A 21,826-nucleotide genomic window follows, 5' to 3' on the forward strand; every position below is an offset into this window, starting at 1 on the left:
CTAGGGACTGCATTGGCTTACCCTGCGTGGATAAGTGGGTATAGACAATAAATGCATGGATGGATGGATGTACAGTAAAAGCTACTATTTCTGTCATCGTGGTAGCATGTCAACAAAAAAGTATGGGTCCAAGCACACAGCCCTGTGGATCAGAATAACTATGCTTAATTCAGTCAGTGTTACCTTGTTATTCAATTAAAAAGTACATGCAGATATTTTAATCTGCACGTGTGATTCATTAGGTATTTACGAAAACACGATAACATTTTCAGCTAAAAATTACTTTATCAATGTTGAAAACGGCTAGTATAAAAGTGAGTGGTGTTTTTATCAGAAGTTATCATGGAGTAAAACTAATATAACAAGAGTAAAACTTGAAGAAGGTCAAGGACGTTATTTATGAAGTGCAAGATAATATCTTGATGGTATTTGATGGTAGAGAGTTAAAGAAATTGTTTCTACATAGATAGTCTAGTATACGAGGTGTACTTGAATGCACCTTGAGGTCATCCATGTGGCATATAAAACACTGTTTAGAAGCGCAAAGACCTGACAGCAGAGCACAACTAAGGAGCAAACTGAGCTCAACTGGAGAGCTGGACTCAAAGACCCAGCCGAGCCACACAGAAATAACACCAGTTACTGCTATTTTAAAGTTGGATTATAACTGATTTATTTATTTATTTGCTGTACATTTAATTGGTGCAAAGAAACTGAACAAACGTCACCTGGGCCTCTACCGCTAAAGCCCGGATGTTTTCTGAATAGCCCTGAATCTCATGAAAAAGGACATTTAGAAGTTTGTGTCTGTTAAAATGATGCACTAAGCCACAAAATGACGTTAAACATAACATTTTTATTTAAGAACAATCTGAGAAAGCGGAAGACAACGAGTACGAGTAACAATCTGATTTGTTTCTATTTTGTTCCGTATATTCACTGCCCGCTCCACCTAAACTGACAATGAGTCAAAAGAATAGGAAGACAAAAAATGGTTATTTGCGTCCATGTGGCACCGTGACTGCATAAATAGGTGCACAGGAAGGGGCGGACTGGACATTTGTCCATTCTGGAGAAGTCCAGAGCTACTGTTCAGGACTTCTCCAGCAGGACCGTTGGCCTGCTTTGTTCATTACTTGAAAAGTTACACTCAGCGCCTTTAACATGGCTACAATAGGGGAGACGCCTCATTTCAGAACAGCTGTGGAGCCAACCAGAGAACGTGAGCCTGGTGGGAGTGTGCGCCAAGGAACAGGTAGACGCAGAGCGGCTTAACACAGGCTGAAGTCAGCGGGAAAACCTGAATTCTGACTCAGAATGGGCTAATTGTAAGTTACAGCTAATTACTTATTTACCCAGCAAGACATGAGGTGGAGGTACACTAATACGATTCATCAGGATCATGATGAGGAACAGAAAGCAAAGGGACTTTCACCTGAGCTATAGGTAAAATTAAATGGCCTGGTCATGATAGAAAACAGTAGGAGACCTCTCTGTGGGCTTCTAGCTGGATTTGCGGCCGAAGGTGGAGACCTTGGCGGTCTGATCCTCAGCTGCAGAAGCTGGCTCATGGGACGTCGAATATCACCTCTCTGGTGGGGAAGGAGCCTAAGTTGGTGTGCGAGGTAGAGAGATTCCAGCTAGAAATAGTTCTCACCACAGCGCATGGCTCTGGCTCTGGAACCAGTCTCCTTGAGAGGGGTTGGACACTCTTCCACTCTGGAGTTGCCCTTGTTGAGAGGCGCCGAGCTGGGTTGAGCATACTTGTTGCCCCCAATCTTGGCGCCTGTACGTTGGGGTTCACTCCGGTGATCGAGAGGGTAGCCTCCCTCCGCCTACGGGTGGGGGGACGGATTCTGATTGTTGTTTGTGCTTCTGCACCAAACAACAGTTCAGACTACCCACCCTTTTTGGAGTCCTTGGAGGGGGTGTTGGAGAGCGCCCCTTCGGGGGACTCCCTTATTCTGCTGGGGGACTTAAACGCTCACGTTGGCAATGACAGTGAGACCTGGAGGGGTGTGGTTGGGAGGAATGGCTCTTCCGTTCTGAACCTGAGTGGCGTTTTGTTGTTGGACTTCTGTGCTCATCATGGATTGTCCATAAGTCGACCCTCAGATTCAGGAAGAGCAGTGTGGTTTTCATGCTGGCCATGGAACACTGGACCAGCTCTACACCCTCAGCAGGGTCCTGGAGGGTGCATGGGAGTTTGTCCAACCAGTCTACATGTGCTATGTGGACTTGGAGAAGGGGTTTGATCGTGTCCCACGGGGAATCCTGTGGGGGGTACTCCGGGAGTATGGGGTACCAGGCCCTTTGATAAGGGCTGTTAGGTCCCTGTACGACCGGTGTCAGAACTTGGTCCGCATTGCCGGCAGTAAGTTGAACTCGTAGGATTGGGTCTCTGCTTTTGTGGGTGATGTGGTCCTATTGGCTTCATCAGCTCGTGATCTACAGCTCAGACTGAAGCAGTTTGCAGCTGAGTGTGAAGCGGCCAGGATGAGAATCAGTACCTCCAAGTATGGTCTTGAGCCAGAAAAGGGTAGAATGCCTTCTCGGGGGTACCTGCCTCAAGTGGAGGAGTTCAAGTACAGTACAGACCAAAAGTTTGGACACACCTTCTCATTCAAAGAGTTTTCTTTATTTTCATGACTATGAATATTGTAGCTTCACACTGAAGGCATCAAAACTATGAATTAACACATGTGGAATTATATACTGAACAAAAAAGTGTGAAACAACTGAAAATATGTCTTATATTCTAGGTTCTTCAAAGTAGCCACCTTTTGCTTTGATTACTGCTCCGCACACTCTTGGCATTCTGTTGATGAGCTTCAGGAGGTAGTCACCTGAAATGGTTTTCCAACAGTCTTGAAGGAGTTCCCAGAGATGCTTGGCACTTGTTGCCCCTTTTGCCTTCATTCTGCGGTCCAGCTCACCCCAAACCATCTCGATTGGGTTCAGGTCCAGTGACTGTGGAGGCCAGGTCATCTGGCGCAGCACCCCATCACTCTCCTTCTTGGTCAAATAGCCCTTACACAGCCTGAAGGTGTGTTTGGGGTCATTGTCCTGTTGAAAAATAAATGATGCTCCAACTAAACGCAAACCGGATGGAATAGCATGCTGCTGCAAGATGCTGTGGTAGCCATGCTGGTTCAGTATGCCTTCAATTTTGAATAAATCCCCAACAGTGTCACCAGCAAAGCACCCCCACACCATCACACCTCCTTCTCCATGCTTCACGGTGGGAACCAGGCATGTAGAGTCCATCCGTTCACCTCTTCTGCGCCGCACAAAGACACAGTGGTTGGAACCAAAGATCTCAAACTTGGACTCATCAGACCAAAGCCCAGATTTCCACTGGTCTAATGTCCATTCCTTGTGTTCTTTAGCCCAAACAGGTCTCTTCTGGTTGTTGCCTGTCCTCAGCAGTGGTTTCCTAGCAGCTACTTTACCATGAAGGCCTGATTCACACAGTCTCCTCTTAACAGTTGTTCTAGAGATGTGTCTGCTGCTAGAACTCTGTGTGGCATTGACCTGTTCTCTAATCTGAGCTGCTGTTAACCTGCGATTTCTGAGGCTGGTGACTCGGATGAACTTATCGTCCGTAACAGAGGTGACTCTTGGTCTTCCTTTCCTGGGGCGGTCCTCATGTGAGCCAGCTTCTTTGTAGCGCCTGATGGTTTTTGCGACTGCACATGGGGACACTTTCAAAGTTTTCCCAATTGTTCGGACTGACTGACCTTCATTTCTTAAAGTAATGATGGCCACTCGTTTTTCTTTACTTACCTGCTTTTTTCTTGCCATAATACAAATTCTAACAGTCTATTCAGTAGGACTATCAGCTGTGTACTGTATCCACCTCCTGCACAACACAACTGATGGCCCCAACCCCATTTATAAGGCTCAAAATCCCATTTATTAAACCTTACAGGGCACACCTGTGAAGTGAAAACTATTTCCGGTGACTACCTCTTGAAGCTCATCAACAGAATGCCAAGTGTGCGGAGCAGTAATCAAAGCAAAAGGTGGCTTTGAAGAACCTAGAATATAAGACATATCTTCAGTTGTTTCACACTTTTTTGTTCAGTATATAATTACATATGTGTTCATTCATATTTTTGATGCCTTCAGTGTGAAGCTACAATATTCATAGTCATGAAATTAAAGAAAACTCTTTGAATGAGAAGGTGTGTCCAAACTTTTGGTCTGTACTGTATCTTGGGGTCTTGTTCACAAATGAGGGAAAAATGGAGCGGGAGATCGATAGACAAATTGGTGCTGTGTCAGCAGTGTTGCGGGCACTGTACCGGTCTGTCGTGGTGAAGAGAGAGCTGAGTCAAAAAACGAAGCTCTCAATTTACTGGTCAATCTAGGTTCCTACACTCATCTATGGTCATGAGCTTTGGGTCATGACCGAAAGAACGAGATCACGGATACAAGCGACTGAATGAGTTTCCTCCGCAGGGTGTCTGGACTCTCCCCTACAGATGGGGTGAGAAGCTCGGTCATCCGGGAGGGACTCAGAGTAGAGCTGCTACTTCCCCACGTCGAGAGGAGCCAGTTGAGGTGGCTCGGGCATCTGGTTAGGATGCCTACTGGATGCCTCTGTTGGAAGTATGATTATTGATTAAGTAATCTTGATCAATAATTATAATTAAAAATCATGACCTGACAAAATCAACTTCTTAACCAAAATCCTCATTTATGAATCGAGACCAGAGATGTTTCTGGTGTTGTAATTGTGGCTCAATGCCTTTGACAATTACAACCGTTAAATACTCCGCAATAATTAATAACTATTGCCGGAGATGTCACTGTTTAATCGACCGTTTCTGCCAAAACGTGGGGAACTTTTAACCTTATCTTGACTGACGAATCACGTTTACACACAATAAACACAAAACGCTTTCTCTTTATCTATGTGAATATTTAATAATCTTCATCTACTCAACATGCAAAGTTTGACATAAAGGGGTAACACATCTAACTAAGCAAAAATAAAGCAAACAGCAGTGGGTATGTATTGAATCAACCAGCAGTTATGGCAAGAATAAGAATATGGAAAAGGGGTGAGCACACAAAGGGTTATAAACTTTAGGCGGCAAGCTGGCCAACAGTGAGGTTGAGGACAAAGAGAATGGGATTTCACCATGAGGTTATTTTAACAGTCCAGTCTTACAGCGCACCTCTCAGGTGTTCAGTACTTCACAAAACGCGCACAGAGCTGGGAGCGCCGTTGCTTCCAGGTAACACGCAGCACATCAAAGTTTCAATCACAGAGTTACATGTACTTACCATTCTAACTAGCGATTCTCATCGCTCTACCACCTCTGACCCTGCCCAGGCCTTCTAATAAAGAAATAAAAATAAAGGATGGGTTTTAATTGTTGTTGTCTTCCTTCTGAGCAGGGGGGGGTCGAGCGAGGAAAGGTGGGGAGTAAGTTAACCGTGCATCCACAATTAACTTCAGGAAAAGCAGTCAGTCTTTGTCTTCTGGCCTTCTTGGCGAAAAGGAAAAATATGATCTGACCTTCAAAGTCGACTAGGGATGAAACACGGTAGCGGTTCGACTCCTCGAAACTCAGTGTTCTTAGTTACGTGTTCAGCTCACGTCTTCGATCGGCAAAGTGAAATTTCTGGCCTTCCTAGTCCAGAAACCTCAGTTAGGAATTGTTCGTTGGCCAACGAGAGAGAATAAATGAGCTCCGCAAGGAACTCTTCTCTTGAAGTGATGCGCTTCGGTTGCTAGTCCGGTTTCCAGCAGAAGGCGGCGTGTTCAACATGGATCCCTCCATATATAGCGCCCTGTGACGTCAGACTTGGGGCGTCCCTGTCATATTAGTCGCAATGTCCTGGATACAAAATGGCCAAAAACACCAGGAGGCCTGGTGGCGTCCAGCAACATGCACATGGTCCAATATATTCAGCAACAAGTGGTCCAACATTCCCCCCTAGGTTCAAAGGCTGAGATGAGTCGCAGTCTTTGAAGCTACTGGGACCATTCTGTCGTTTGCTGAACAATCAGTGATCTGTGGTGAAGCAGAACAAACAAACTGTCTCTGTATTTCTCAAAACCTATGCATGGGCAGAGTAGAGGTTAGCCTGGGCAGGACTAAACTCTGACTAACTCATACCTTTCTATGTTGTTCAATGAGAAAATACAGGACAATACATTCATATCATCATTACATTCCTTGGTCATCAGCTTTGGTAACCCTGAGACAAAATGAAACAGCAATAAAAGATACCGTACATATATATGTATATATATAAAAAGAAAACAAAATCATGGTTCATAGCTTATTCGTCCAACTTCTATTAGGCACTGGAACCTGGCTGTGTCATTGGCAAAGATGGTGCTATGAACCGTGGGGGAATGAATGCGAGGGAATCAGTCCTGGCCTGTAAACGCTTAACCTGCTGGTTTGCGGTGTATAATCAAGAAAAAAATGAATGTTTAAAACAGGTTTAGGCTTAAACCATTAGCTCTTCCGAATGATGATGGGTTTTAATATGACTCCTGTCTCTAAACTATCTAGATGTGAAAAGAGAGAGAAAAAGAATAAATTAATTGCAGTACCTAGGCTATAAGCCAGGTGTGTTTGTGGAGGTTGCACGGTGTGGTGGACTTAGGATTTCTCTACTAAGTTCAGCAGAACTAGGCCAGTGGGTATCTCTGCCTCGGTGGGACTGTCTACAGATGAACCAACCTCCTTTAATAAGATTTTGCATGAAATCTCTGGCAATGTGGGTGTCCATTACATCATTCTTAATCACTTTTGTGAGGTCTGCTGTGCATGCAGAGTGTTATGGAAAATTATCGTGCCAACTTACACTTTAAGACTGTGTCCTAGAAGGTAGTTCTATGTTTAACTGTTTCTGTTGAAGAAAGTTGTTAGTGATTAGTGCATGTTAGTGTGAGTTCATGAAACATGCACCTATTTAACTAGTCCTACGCACTGGTCTCTCCTTTCCCGGACATGGAGACAAGCTCTGTTCTTGGGGAGGAGAGTTCGATGTAGGACTTCATCTGGTTCAGCAAAAACCTTTGATGTAGACCTGGATGTTGTAAGACGTTGGAGGCCAGTGCGCCATCTGTTGGAGGGTGTGGAGTGTGGCTTTGTAGCTCCTATGGGACCCTACAGGAGAGTAATGGGCGTAGGATAACGTGACCCCCCCTTTGGTCTGTTGGAACAATGTCCACAGCATGGGAGAGCTGTTTGATGCCAATCTGCACACTGGCTGTCTTGAGGAGAGGGCGGAGCCCGTCTGCTAAAAGGAGTGTGTGGCTGTGTTGTGCCTCAGTTACAAGGGGGTCTTTTTGGCACAAACGGTCATACAGCTCTCTAATGGTTGATGGATGTCCCAGCCTGAGAGGTTCTTCGGGCTCCTCTAAGCTGGTGATCTGGTTGGCCACAAAGGGTGGTTTGCTGCTTAAACCCAGTGGGTTTTGCACCTCTGTCTGGACCCAGAGTTGGTCCTGGTGGCAGTCAATGAGTGGGGCCAGCCTGTCCAGCAGGTCCTGGCCACCAAGAAAAAGCTCTTTGTTTAATGTGCACATATAGATGGGGTGCACCAGAGCCGTGTCTTCGAGTGTGATGTCCAGCTCCACCCAACTGGTGATGCATGATCAGTTTTGGGTGCGGCTGGTGATGCTTACATCACAAGCGTCGGCCTGAAATGGTTCATTGAAGGAGAGCATGGCTCTACTCACCTCCTCAAACATGATTGGGCGCATCAAGTTGATCTCTGATCCTATTTTAGAGTAGAAACTCAGTTGGAAACGTCCTCCTATCATGATCACACAGTGTAGACGACGTGCATGTCCATTTTGGTTCAGTTTACCTGAGAACCTTGGAAAGATGGTTTGTGGTGTTTCTCCTGGGGAGGTCCCAAGGGTTTCTTGGAGTTTCCCAGGTTTGTCTCCCCATCCGATCAGGTAGACTCTGATGGCTGTGGAGACTGGGTCCACACCTAGTCATGCTGACGGGAAGTTTGGGTCTGGTTTAACTGGAGGGTCGGCTTCTTGTTTCAAGGGTTGTGGGAGCGTGGTGGCCTGATGCACCGCTTCTGTCACCATCTTACGTAAGGCCTCCTCCAACTCTTTCCCCATAATCCCTTCTGCGTGTCGGTTCCACCCTTTTCCATCAGGTTTACCTTTAGGCTTCACGTGATGGTCAGGTCATCTGTTCGACCAGAAGTGGTCCGGCAACTTTGACTGTGGTTGGTATTCAGTACCACCCCCACAGTCCAGCTGACCAAACCTACGTTGTTCCCTGAACCTGTTCTTCACATGGGTTCTGGTTGAAGGCATTTCCTGATCTTCCAACGCAAGGCTGGTTCTTTCAGTCTGGACCTGTAAAACCCTAGCCTCGCTCTCCGATCCCTTGGTCGGGCGAGCACGTGTTTCCCACGCCATCTGAGCATATTTGCAGATCTCGTGCATGCTCATGGCCTTGGTTCTGCAATACATAGTAACCTCGTATCGCACACTTTCATGAAGGTTGTGGAGGAACAGGGATTTAAAAGCATGTTCCTCCTCAATGCCGGGCGCATTGCGTCCTTGGAAGTAGACAGCTCTCAAGCGCCGGTAATACTCCCTGGGTGCTTCGCTTTTCTTTTGCTGGATAGTGAAAGCACCAAGTGTGGCGGAGGCCCGGTCCGTGTACACACAATATTCTTCCCTTAAAGCTTCGCAAAGGGTTGAATAACGGTCTCGGACTGCGGGTGTCAGGCTCTCCATGAAAACATGGACGCTCCTGGATGTTGTCTTCCAGATGAGCTTCAGTTTTTCCTGTGCTGATAGGCAGTACAAATCTAGAAGACAGCGTTCAACTTCCCTAAGATAATCATCAATGTTTGATTCTGCATTATTAGGGTCGAAAGGCTCTATGTCTTTGGCAAGGGACTCAAGCTGGTGGGTGCGCAATCCACTCTCACGGATTGGTGCCGGCCCATCTGAGTCATCATCGGAGAGTTCACTCCGGCTGCACTCAGGGTGTATCAGTGCATCACACCTCATCCTCGGAAGAGGCAGTGGAGGCTGCTCCCGGTACAACGGCGGGCCCTGTGCTTCCCGGACTCGGGTCCTGGGCAGCGGTTGAGGGCGGTAGGAACCACCTGAATCCCAGGGGCGGCTCTCCTGTCGCCTTGGCGGAGGTGAAGGATCATAGAGGACCGTACTGCGAGTCAAGTTTGAAGGCTGCTCGCATCTGAGCCGTGAACTATTTACACCTGCTGGGTCCCCAGCCAGGTACCGTTCATGGCTGCTGATTACAGTGGGGTGGGGCACCGCAACACTGAATCTATTCTGACTACTCACACCTGTTCTTGCCTCGGTGGATGTATGGGGAACCCTATGAGCCTGGAAAGGTAATCTCTGGAGAGCAGCTTCTACATCCTCCAGATCTGACCTGCAGGTTCTCTCAGGGTTTCGCAGGTGTGGCTCACCTCCAAAGGTTTCAACCTGTGAGGTGGGTTTCGGTTCGTCCCCCCATTCTTCCAGGGAGGGAGGGGTGGCATGGCTACCCTCTATTGCTTCCAATCTATTTCCCACTTCTGTTATTTCACCTCTAAGGACATCCACTGTCTGCAACGTATCATTCAGCTCGAATTGCAGTTTAACGCGCTGGTCAACTTCCAACATTAACCTTCGCTGATATAACAGAGTGAGCTGTCCTAACACATCTGAGACCCGTCTGTCCTTCGGTGGGTTTTGAATGACTTGGAGCAACTCCTGAATCCTGGCTTCACATTGCTCAATGTCATACTCATTGAGGCCTTTACGCTCCTCTGGGGACAACAGAATCAATGACCCAATCACCTCTTGTGCCTGCATTCCTATGGGGTCCTCCACCATACACACATCTCCAGCTGCAGTCTGGGATGTTCCCTCCATCTTTGGCCCAAAATGCACAATGCAAACACACAAAACTGTTTATCTGTGAACCACCACTAATGAAATTAGCAGCACACAACAGGCTGAGCTGTTCAGTGATTAAAGGATTTCTAAAATTAATTAGCAGCACACAACAGGCTGAGCTGTTCAGTGATTAAAGGATTGCTAAAATTAATTAGCAGCACACAACAGGCTAAGCTATTCAGCTAGCTGTCTGATTCATACATGTATCTTCCAGGTGTATGGGTTTGCTTAAAATGGCACACAGGTTTGACCATCCAAACTGTGGCTTACCAAAGTCTATGCTTTAATGGGGATAATCAAGCAAACACAAAAAAAGGGGAAGAAAGAAGACGAGAAAGAATTTTGATATAACCCAGAACCCAAATTCAAAATAAAATTTTAAAAATGGGAAAACTAAAACATTCGCTGCTGTTCTTAGCTTCAAATAAATGCTAGTGTTCTCTAATATGAACCACCTACCTTCCTGTTAGACAACTACGTTAGTTTTATGAGTCAGATCAAAACATGCTTCACACAATAAAACCCAGCAAAAACACTTAAATTTGATCCAAAAGTGGTAATGAATGATCTGTAACTCCAACTTTCAACTTTAAGTTATGCCCTTTTGCTCATAGGTGATGGAATTATCTGCCTGTGTTAATGAATTGAGTGATTTAAAAAAAAGTAGAAAATGCAATTCTCACTAGTGACCACCAGATGGTCCTGAGTGCAGGTCTGCGGTTTGGGAATTCCAGCTGCAACTGTAATTTATTAAATGGCCACCAGATGTAGGTGTTGTTCTCTACCTGACTGGGAGAATGTTTTGGTCACAAGAGTAATTACGCCCAGCGGACACTGGGGGCAGGTCTGCTGCTTATCAGCGCTGGTTTTCTGCAACTGAATGCAGCAGGCTGGCCGGCTGGAAATTAACTTTAACTTTTCCACAAGTTAAACCAACTTTCAACTTGCATCCACAACAAACACCTCTGAAAGATTATGTTATCCTCTGCAGCAGAACTGAGCAAACTCTAGTCAAGATATCCCCTAATTCACAAACGTTCTGTGCGAAACTCAAAAATCTCACAATAAAACGTCTAGTTAACGGAGATCACAACTGTTTATTCTGTGCAACCTTGATTTGATGTCTGTCTTTTTAAGGCCCACCCAGGGACACCATATGTTAGAAGTATGATTATTGATTAAGTAATCTTGATCGATAATTATAATTAAAAATCATAACCTGACAAAATCAACTTCTTAACCAAAATCCTCATTTATGAATCGAGACCAGAGATGTTTCTGGTGTTGTAATTGTGGCTCAATGCCTTTGACAATTACAACCGTTAAATACTCCGCAATAATTAATAACTATTGCCGGAGATGTCACTGTTTAATCAACCGTTTCTGCCAAAACGTGGGAAACTTTTAACCTTATCTTGACTGACGAATCACCATTTTGTATCCAGGACATTGCGACTAATATGACAGGGATGCCCCAAGTCTGACGTCACAGGGCGCTATATATGGAGGCATCCATGTTGAACACACCGCCTTCTGCTGGAAACCGGACTAGCAACTGAAGCGCATCACTTCAAGAGAAGAGTTCCTTGCAAAGCTCATTTATTCTCTCTCGTTGGCCAACGAACAATTCCTAACTGAGGTTTCTGGACTAGGAAGGCCAGAAATTTCACTTTGCCAATCGAAGACGTGAGCTGAACACGTATCTAAGAACACGGAGTTTCGAGGAGTCGAACCGCTACCGTGTTTCATCCCAAGTCGACTTTGAAGGTCAGATCATATTTTTCCTTTTCGCCAAGAAGGCCAGAAGACAAAGACTGACTGCTTTGCCTGAAGTTAATTGTGGATGCACGGTTAACTTACTCCCCACCTTTCCTCGTTTGATCCCCCCCCCGCTCAGAAGGAAGACAACAACAAGTAAAACCCATCCTTTATTTTTATTTCTTTATTAGACGGCCTGGGCAGGGTCAGAGGTGGTAGAGCGATGAGAATCGCTAGTTAGAATCTAATGTGTTCTGAATGGTATGTACATGTAACTCTGTGATTGAAACTTTGATGTGCTGCGTGTTACCTGGAAGCAACGGCGCTCCCAGCTCTATGCCTGTTTTGTGAAGTACTGAACACCTGAGAGGTGCTCTGTAAGGCTGGACTGTTAAAATAACCTCATGGTGAAATCCCATTCTCTTTGTCCTCAACCTCACTGTTGGCCAGCTTGCCGCCTAAAGTTTATAACCCTTTGTGTGCTCAGGAGTTCGGGGAAGGTTTTATGAACTGAGCAGAAGTTACAGTGTAGCTGCGCCCCACTCTCCAATCACCACCACACCCCTTTTCCATATTCTCATTCTTGCCATAACTGCTGGTTGATTCAATACATACCCACTGCTGTTTGCTTTATTTTTGCTTAGTTAGATGTGTTACCCCTTTATGTAAAACTTTGCATGTTGAGTAGGTGAAGATTATTAAATATTCACATAGATAAAGAGAAAGCGTTTTGTGTTTATTGTGTGTAAATGGATGAGTTACTAAACACATTAGAAAATTGATTAGATTTTTGGCTCAGCTCTCTTTTCACCACCTCGTTATTGCAGCAGCCACACCGATCTGCCGATCTCCCGCTCCATTCTTTCCTCACTCTTAAACAAAACCCCAAGACACTTGAGCTCCTCCACGTGAGGCAGGGGCTCCCCTCCAACCGGAAGAGGGCAAGCCTCCCATTTTTGGTTGAGAACCATGGCCTCAGACTTGGAGGAATTGATGCTTATCCCCTCTGATTCGCACTCAATAGGAAACAGCCCCAGTGCATGCTGTACATCTTGGCTAGAGGGAACCAGCAGGACCACATCATCTGCAAAAAGAGGAAACTAAATCCAATGATTTCCAAACCAGACCCCCTCTGGCCCTTGGCTGCACCTAAAAATCCTAATCCTACCCATGATACTTATAAACAGGACTGTTGACAAAGAGCAACCCCTCTGGAGTTAAACATACACCGGGAACAGGTCTGACTTAATGCCAGCAATGCAAACCAAACTCCTGCTCCGGTTGTGCAGAGACATGATGGCATTTAAAAAGGGTCATTGACCTCGTACTCCTGGAGTGACCCCCACAAGGCACCACAAGGAACACTGCTGAATACCTTCTTCAGGTCCACAAAGCACACGTGGACCAGTTGGTCAAATTCCCATGAACTCTTAAGCACCTTGTAGAGGGTGTTCCACGGTCAGGACAAAACCACACTGCTCGTCCTGTAGCCGAGGTTTGGCTATCGGATTGACTCTCCTCTCCACCACCCTAGCATATGCCGTACCAGTGAGTGTAATCCCCCTGTAGTTGGAACGCACGCTCTTCAGAAGAAGAGGGACCACCACTCAGGTCTGCCAGTCCAGAGGCACGGTCCTCAATCACCACGCAATGTTAAGGAGGTTTGGCAACCACAACAGCCCCAGAATATCTAGAGACCTGAGGTTCTTAGCGCAGATCTCACCCACCCCGGAACCTGCCACTGTGGAGCGTTTTGACCACCTTGGTGACATCAGACTGGGTGATAAACGAGTCCAACTTCAGTCACCAGTCTCTGGTTACACCAGGGAAGGTGTGATGGCAGGATTGAGGAGATCCTCAAAGTACTCCTTCCACCACTCGATAATGTTCTCCTTCAAGGTCAGCAGCTCCCTACCACCACTGTATACATAGTTGGCAAAGCACTGCTTCCCTCTCCTGAAACTCTGGACGGTTGCTTCAAAGACGACTGATAGTCCCTCTCCATGGCAACACTGAACTCCTCCTAAGCCAGAGTTTTTGCCTCTGCTACTGCCCAGGCTGCAGCACACTTGGCTTAACAGTACCCGTCAGCTGCCTCAGGAGTCCAAGTCTGCCAAGTCTGTCAGGTAATCACAATGATACAGTTGATTGTTGTCAGTTTCCTTTACTGAACAGAAAAGGTAATGATATAATTAAAAATGTGATTTTTGATTCTATGGTGATTATTATAATTGATGGAATGGTAACTGTAATAAACATGTACACCCATTTATTTAGAGAAGCAGAATGTCGAGTTAAGCTAGGGTAACAGTGGATGACTCTGCAACCTGTGACCACTGATGAAGGAACCATTGGGGAAAGGCCTCATGACTAATGAGCAACAGGTTAAGAAAACAAGGACATTGTGCAACGTGAGAAGACAAAAACATTTGCACTGAAATGAGTGAATGGTAGCGCATGAGGATATCATGACCAGTAGGTTAGTCATGAATACTGAATAAGGGGGTGGTGGGAGCAGTATGGACCAGTGCTGGGGATGTTAGTTTTGGGGTTGTGAAGGGGCATGGTCTTGAGATTGACAGCCAGATAAATAACTGCATTGAAGGGGAAAGCTAATGCTTGTACATCCCACAGAATGTACTGTGTACAAGAGGCAAGAAGAGGAACTTAGCTGGTTGTGGCCGGTGAGACTTAGTCGGCTGCGGGGTTACTTAGTCTGGCTGACTTATCGGCTGAAGAGCAGCGAGTATGGGAAGAAAGTTGTGCCATCAGAAACTGAATTTGAATTGCTTAAACTAAATCTGTATTTGGAAATTAAATGCATTGGTTTGAAAATGAATTTCACTCAACTGAAACTGAATTTATTGGTTTGAAACTGAATTCATTTGCTTTAAAACTGAATTTGTTTGCTTTGAAAATTGCTTTGCTTTGTATTGAAAATTCAGTTTGACTACTTTCAATTTCAGTTCTATAATTAAATTTGAGTTCCAAAATTTTGTTTTTCGTGGCACACATCCAGGTCCTTGAAGCCCCAGATTAATCAAACACAGGTTTACTGATTCATGGATGTCATTCACTATTGCTGGGTCCAAATTCAGGGGCTGCATCCTTTTTATTTTACATTATTTTAAACAACAACTTACAGAAAGAGAACATACGAATTCAGAAATAATACAAAAAACTTAGTATGTACAAAGATACATTATCTATGGGCAATAAAAAAAATCAAACTGGTGCTCGAGGGTTCCAGTTTTTCAAGATCAGATATAATTTGAATGGTTTTGGCGTTCGTACTTGACTGTAAGGACTCTATATAGATGTTAATTGTAGATAATAAAATCTGGAAGTTGGGCTTTTGTTGTTGAAATTTGGAAGTGTGAATATGGTATTGTCCGGATCTGGGATGTGTTTGTGTTTGCCACATGTGTTTTGTTTCAGACTTTGCTGGAGCTCTCAGGTGTGCTGGGTGACAGGTGTGACTTGTTCCACTGATTACTAGGAGGAGTACTTAAGCAGGAGGCTGCCAGCACTTCAATGCCAGAGTATCTTTGCTACCAGTGGTACAAACACGAGCCACATCTAAGTTTATGCTTCGTAATTCAACCTTCATTTAACTTTGTTTTTGCTCCTCTGCAGATTTTGAGAACCTAAGCTCTGGATCTATGTCACTCAGTTTCTGGACTTCGTTTCTGGAAGTTATTCTGGATGATCAAGCCTGTCTTCGTTCTGAGGATTCCTATTCTGTCATCTGCCTTTGTTTGGATTCGCATCAAGCTGGCAGCTTCCTGTGCTCTCCGTCTCCTGACCCAAGCCACAAGCGTACCCTGTCCACCCTCCAACGTAAACCACAGCACATCCAACTTGTTTCTTTGTTCCGAGCTCACACAGAACAACACCAAGTGAACTCTCTATGGATATCCCTGCTTAAGACCTGGATCCTGAGTCTCATTCCCCCTGGCGACCTGACCACCATAACCCAGTAAGCCGATCTCAGATTCATGATAATTATTTGTTCTTAGTTTTGTCTTACCTTCCGTTACCTGTACTCATCCATTCTCATCACTTCTCTCCCTACAGTGAGATTTTCGTCCGTTTCCCTCCTGATTACATCACCAATAAAACAGTCTTTATTTTACTTCCTCCTCCTGAGTGTTCTCTGTATGTGGGTCAGAGCTATTTCGAACATAATGACAGGTATTTGCTATAAATAATAACAAAATAAGAACATATAAAAGGTCTGTACTTTTAAGGTCACTTTTTCCCATTCCAAACAAAACATATTTATTCGTAAACATAATGTTAAAATTTCTTCGACAGAAGTTTGTCAAGTCTTTCCAAAAGATTCTAGTGTAACAACAGTCCCAAAACAAATGAAGAATGCTTTTTTCATTAATTTCACAAAAAGTACATAAAGGATCCAAGTCCCATTTATTTCTTATCAAGAACGTTTTAACTGAGTAACAATTGTGAAACATTTTAAATGAGAGCTCTCTAATTTTATTGGTTACTAAATATTTATTTGGTAGCAAACAAGTTCACTTCCAGTTAATATTTACTAAAACGTTGGACCAATAGAATACACACTAAGGTGAAAATGCAATATCTCTTAAAATGTTTCCTAAAGTTTTGTTTGTCTTCTTAATAAAAAAAAAAGTGGCAATCATGGTCAATATAAATGGTGCTTGGATCAAAACAAGGCATAGAATGATCTTGACTTGGAGGCAGAGATGACAGAAGCTTTAAGGCACCACTGGCATCAAACACTATTGCATATTCTTTTGGAGTAACAGGAAATTGAAAAAGTGACAAAAATTCAGAGTAAGATAACAGATGATTCAGTAATTGTCTTACAAGATATATTCCCTTTTCAAACTTTTTTTTATTAAAAATTGTCCGGTGCTGCAACCTTTGAAGGTCGCATTTGTAGGCCGATTGCGTCATGGTGAGCCGACGAAGGCTCTCCAACGTCGAAGGCTCCTTCAAATGCATCCTTCTTGTCGCCATATTGGAAGGATGGGTCCGGTGTATCCTCCATGGCCCACCCTATCCCATGATTCATTGCGTGTCGAAGTAGATTGTTCAAACGGAAGTAGCAAAGGCCAGGGGAGAGAGAAAAGCTGGAATTAAACATAATACCATTAAATAAATGGTATTTGTCATCAATGTATTTTATCTACAGTGTGAGATTTTTATATTTATGAACACAACAATTATTTTGAACATTTTAAATGGCTGACTAATGAACAAGATCATAAAGCAAGAACATTTTAAACAAAAAAGCCTACATCCAAATGTCTCACCATTGGAAGAAACTTGTGCCACCAGAAACTGAATTTGAATTGCTCAGACTGAATCTGTATTTGCCTAATTCGTTTGTCTTCACCTTAAATAACTACATGGTTTTTATTTAACCTTTTACATTTTACTGATGGTTTATAATCTTGTCAGAGGCCTTGTCAACTCCAGTTTGAAAGGTTTCCTAGAGACTCTGTTCAGGGTAGACTTGACAGGCGCTGCGGCGTCCGCCGGATGGAGAGCTGGTTTAAGCAAACCGCGAGTAGAGTGAGCGAAAGGGATTACCTCATGATACATTTCTGCAAATAAAATCTGTGAAGTGTGTCTTGAATTTGATGCTTTGTAGAACCACCTTTTACTGCCACTACGGTCTCCAGTCTTCTGCAGCCTCTAACAGGTTTTCTTCAAGGGTTGTCCTGGATTCAGCTCCATTTTCCCATCAGCTCTGACCAACTTCAATGCTGCCACCACCATGTTTCACCTGAGAGAAAGTTTCTTCAGGGTGATGTGCATGTTCCCCCACATGGGGGCGACAACAAACACATTATGTGTGGCTCTCATTGTTAAAACCACAGAACACGGTTGAGTTAAATTTTACATGAAACACAGACAAAAAGAGGTGCATAAATGTAAAGGGAATGGAAAAAAAAAGAACAATCTGGAAAAAGTGTGGCATGTTTTTTTTTATTCAGCCCCTTTTACTCTGATACCCCTAAATAAAATACAGTGAAAGGACATTCAGAAGTCGCCTAGCTGGCATTTGTTGGAAGGCCATAAGATGTGATGTTGGGGACACAGCAAAGAAGTGAGCTGATTACCTGAAGACACAGTCCATATGGGGAAACACGGTGGTGGCAGCATCATGCTGTGAGCATGCTTTTCTCCTGCAGGGACAGGAAAGCTGGAGATAAATCAGTGGTTCCCAAACTTTTGGGTCAGCTTGAAGGTGCTTATTTTTTAATTATTTTTACCTGCTCAACAACACACTGAACATTCAATATTTTCATAAAATGAACCTTCAGATTGTTGTAAAAAAGGATCTGCAAATCATTATAAGCCAGGGAAACAGTCTTTGACCTTTTAGAAGAGAGTCGCACAATTTTAGAAATGCTTTGGGATAAATAGTTTTCTGTTTTCTTGGTCTAGAACAGTTTTAGAACCTTGATATGGGTCGCTGTTTCTTCGATAAACCTTGCTGCATTTAGCCAAGCTTAGGGAAGAGATGCACTCATGTCTGCTGTCTGTTGTCTCTATTCACTATGAAACTAAAATGACAGTAAAATCAGAAGGAAGACTTTCTTTTGTACGTACAATCTGTCATTTCAGAATTATTGGCCAAGATTTTGTGGTCAAACAAGGAATTTGACTTCAGTTTTATTTCCTCACAGCATTCAAACATTAAATCTAAATATTTAATATCAGAACCTGCCAGAAAAAAACTTGCCCTAAATAATATTTTGAAAGTGTCCATCTGCATCAACCACCTATATGGGGGGCCTAATTTCTACAATTCATGAAGCGTGGTCAAGGGCTGCACCAAAATCACTCCAAGGGCCACCAATGTTCTACTGGCCACACTTTGGACCCACCTGAGCTAAATACAGACACCCCTGGAAGAAAATCTGCAAGAAGCTGCAAAGACCTGAGACTGGGGCAGAGGTGCACCTTCCATCAGGACAATGGCCAAAAGCATGCAGTGAGTGGTCCAGTCAAAGTCCAGACTAAAATTTAGCTGACAAACTGCAGCAAGACTTGAAAATTGATGTTCACAGATGTTCTCCATCCAATCTGAGTGATATTCGGGTAGTTTGCAGAGAAGAAAGAGTGAATTTTGTAATCCAAACTTTCAGATTGTCATTAAGTGTCAAGGGTACAGAGCTCCTCCAGCTGTGGTTTTCTCCATGTGTGCAGCAGGAAGTGTGTGTGTGTGAGTGTGTGAGCGAGTGAGGGAGTAAAGGTCCGTTGTGGTGCAGTTTTTCCACGTGATTATCTTATCTGTCATCTGTGACTTCAGCTCGGATGCTGTGGACCCATCAAAAACACCCGCAGGTGTGGGTGTAGTTTGTGGAAATGTTAAATGTTTCTGACAAAGGTCACAAGTTTAGTTTTCCACACAAACAGAAAGGACCCGACTGCACAGAGTTACCATTCACGTCCAAATGGAAATAATCTAAAAATAATTCTTTATACAAAACACAAACAACTTTCCACAGACGATTGGCTGGCTTTGAACTTTTCATCTGTTGTGCTGCTTTTTGTTTGGGACTTTAAATAGATGATGCCACAGTTTTAAAAACTGCCACTGGAAGTTAAGAGCATTAACAATCTGATAATTTTGCATTTATTAAACTTATTATTTTGCATAATTCTGGAGATGTCTTCAAAAGTTAAATTCTAGCACTCCACTTCATGCATTTAGAGGCAGGATTTAACTCATAATGGAGCCTTTTCCCACCAGTGGGAACATGTCACAGCTAGTGAAACCAGCCATCTTCTTGTGTTTGACTCAAAAACAAGCCAAGCCTCTACGCCGGACGCTGTGTCTACTGCTCTCCATGCTGTCCCAGCCCATTTGGACCAGCGTGGAAACTACACTCTGCTGCTTTTCATAGACTGTAGCTTGATATTTAGTATAATCCTTCTCCACAGACTGGTGACCAAACTGTCAGACATTGGTTTACAACACTCCACCAGTCAATGGATCAAGGACCTCATGAGTGATCATACTCAGAGGGTTTTAGAATGGGCCTCCACCTCTCTACACCTATCAGCTCAGCTCTGGTTCCCTGCAGGCCTGTGTGCTGAGTCCTCTGCTCCATACCCACGACTGCATTCCTGCCCACCATAGAAATACCATTGTGAAGATCACTGGCAACGCCACGGTAATAGGGCTCGCTTCTGGGGGTGATGAGTCCGTAAAAACATCCATGAGAGACTGCTGGAGTCCTTCTATCCCTTCACAGTAGAGAGTACTCTGGTCTTCTGCCTGTTCGTGGTTCTCCAGCTGAACAGCAGCACGGAAGAAAGAGCTTCACAGGGTCATTAAGATCACCCAGTGGATAGTCTGCCTTCCTTTACCCTCACTAGAAGAACTGCATAGTTCCTGCTGTCTCAGGAATGTCAAGAAAAACCTCGAGGACGCATCACACCCAGAACAGCTGCCTTCAGGCAGACGTTTCAGATCCATCAAGACTGAGACTAACAGAGTAAGAAACAGTTTGTGTCTTGTGGCCATCAGCGTACTGAATGCTGCTAAGTGGTCAGTCTGACCTTGTTTGTGATACAGGACAGTCTCTTGTCCATAACACAGTTTAAAGTTAATTCTGGCTAAGGTGTGATATGACGTGACGTGAGTGGAAAACCGTTATGAGTTATGGATTATTTAGCTTTTTTCAAAAATTTCTGCTTTAGATTTAACTGTGTAAATGTTCCGATGGAAAACAGCACTTAGCTTTCATTGTATGATGTTTCATTGTTACAATAACAATAAAGATTCTCCTCTAAAGGGATAGAAAACAGCTGAATTTCACATTCATCGACAGATCAGAGCTTCTTCTGCAGTAATGAGGGTGTTGGCCCGGTTTGCCGCGATGAAGGAGGCGATAGGCTGAAAGGCGGAGCTCTGGATTTACTGGCCCGTTTCTATTAAACCTTCTTCTACAGCCACAAAATTTGGATCTTGACTAAAGGTGCAAAATCCCAGATACAAACATCTGAAATGAGCTTCTTCTGTGTGGTGGGCCAGGTTCTGCTTTTAGACAGAACTGAGGAGTTCTGTCATCCAGGGGGATCTCAGGATAGAGCCACTGTTATTCCACAGTAAAAGCAGTGAGCTAAGGTGATTAGAGGTGAGGCATGTCCAACTAGGAGAAGACCCTCGAACGTTCTAGCACATGAATATGCTTTGATCTAAACCATCCGGTGTATCTCTGGCTGTATGTTCAGGGTGGTCGTCCTGCTGGAAGGTGGACCTCCACCCCAGTCTCAGGTCTCCTGCACCCCCTGATAGGTTTTCTTCCAGGATTGTCCTGGATTTAGCTCCATGCACCTTCTCATCAACTCTGACCTTCTTCCCTACCCTTGATGCAGAAAACCCTGCCCACAGCATGATGCTGCCGCCACCATGTTTCACCATAGGGATGGTGTGTTCAGTGTGTGCAGTGCTCTTCGACACCGTTTTGCATTTAGGTCACAAAGTTACATTTTGGTCTCATCTGAGCAGAGGACCTCCTTCCACGTGTTTGCTGTCTCCTGCATGGCTTGTAGAAGACTTTAAGCAGGACTTGTGGGTTTCTTCTTCCCACTCTCCCATGAAGCTTAGATTCATGGAGTGCCGTGGATCTCCTCCAGAGTTATCATGAGCTTCTTGGCTACTTCCTCCATGTCCTGGTAGGTCTTCAGTTGGTCCATTCTCTTTCCATGACCAGATGATGGCTTGAACAGAATTCCATGAGATGTTCAAAGTTGGGATGCTGTTTTAGAACCTGGCCCTCCTACATCATAAATTTCATATTTTTATTATTAGTAAAACCTTGAAAACCAAGCATAATTTTCTCTCCACATTCATGTGATCGTGCACGACTATTATTTTAGAGCTCAGACCTTTTCATGATAGAAATCTCACTGTGTTTGTCTATGGAAAAATGGCCTTTTTTCCACTTCACCTGACAAAATGCAGGAACATACGTAGCCTCTTCTAAATGTTTTTCCCCCTGACGTTTTTCCTGTTTCTCATACGTCTAACTGAAACAAAACGTCCTAATCCAAACATGACCAGCCTATTTCAGCCTTCGTATCGATGTCTGCAGGTGCGGGTATCGATGTGGGCGGAGGAGGTGAGTGTGTGTGTGT

Source organism: Girardinichthys multiradiatus, chromosome 14, assembly GCF_021462225.1.
Source record: "Girardinichthys multiradiatus isolate DD_20200921_A chromosome 14, DD_fGirMul_XY1, whole genome shotgun sequence".
NCBI classification, from domain to species: domain Eukaryota; kingdom Metazoa; phylum Chordata; class Actinopteri; order Cyprinodontiformes; family Goodeidae; genus Girardinichthys; species Girardinichthys multiradiatus.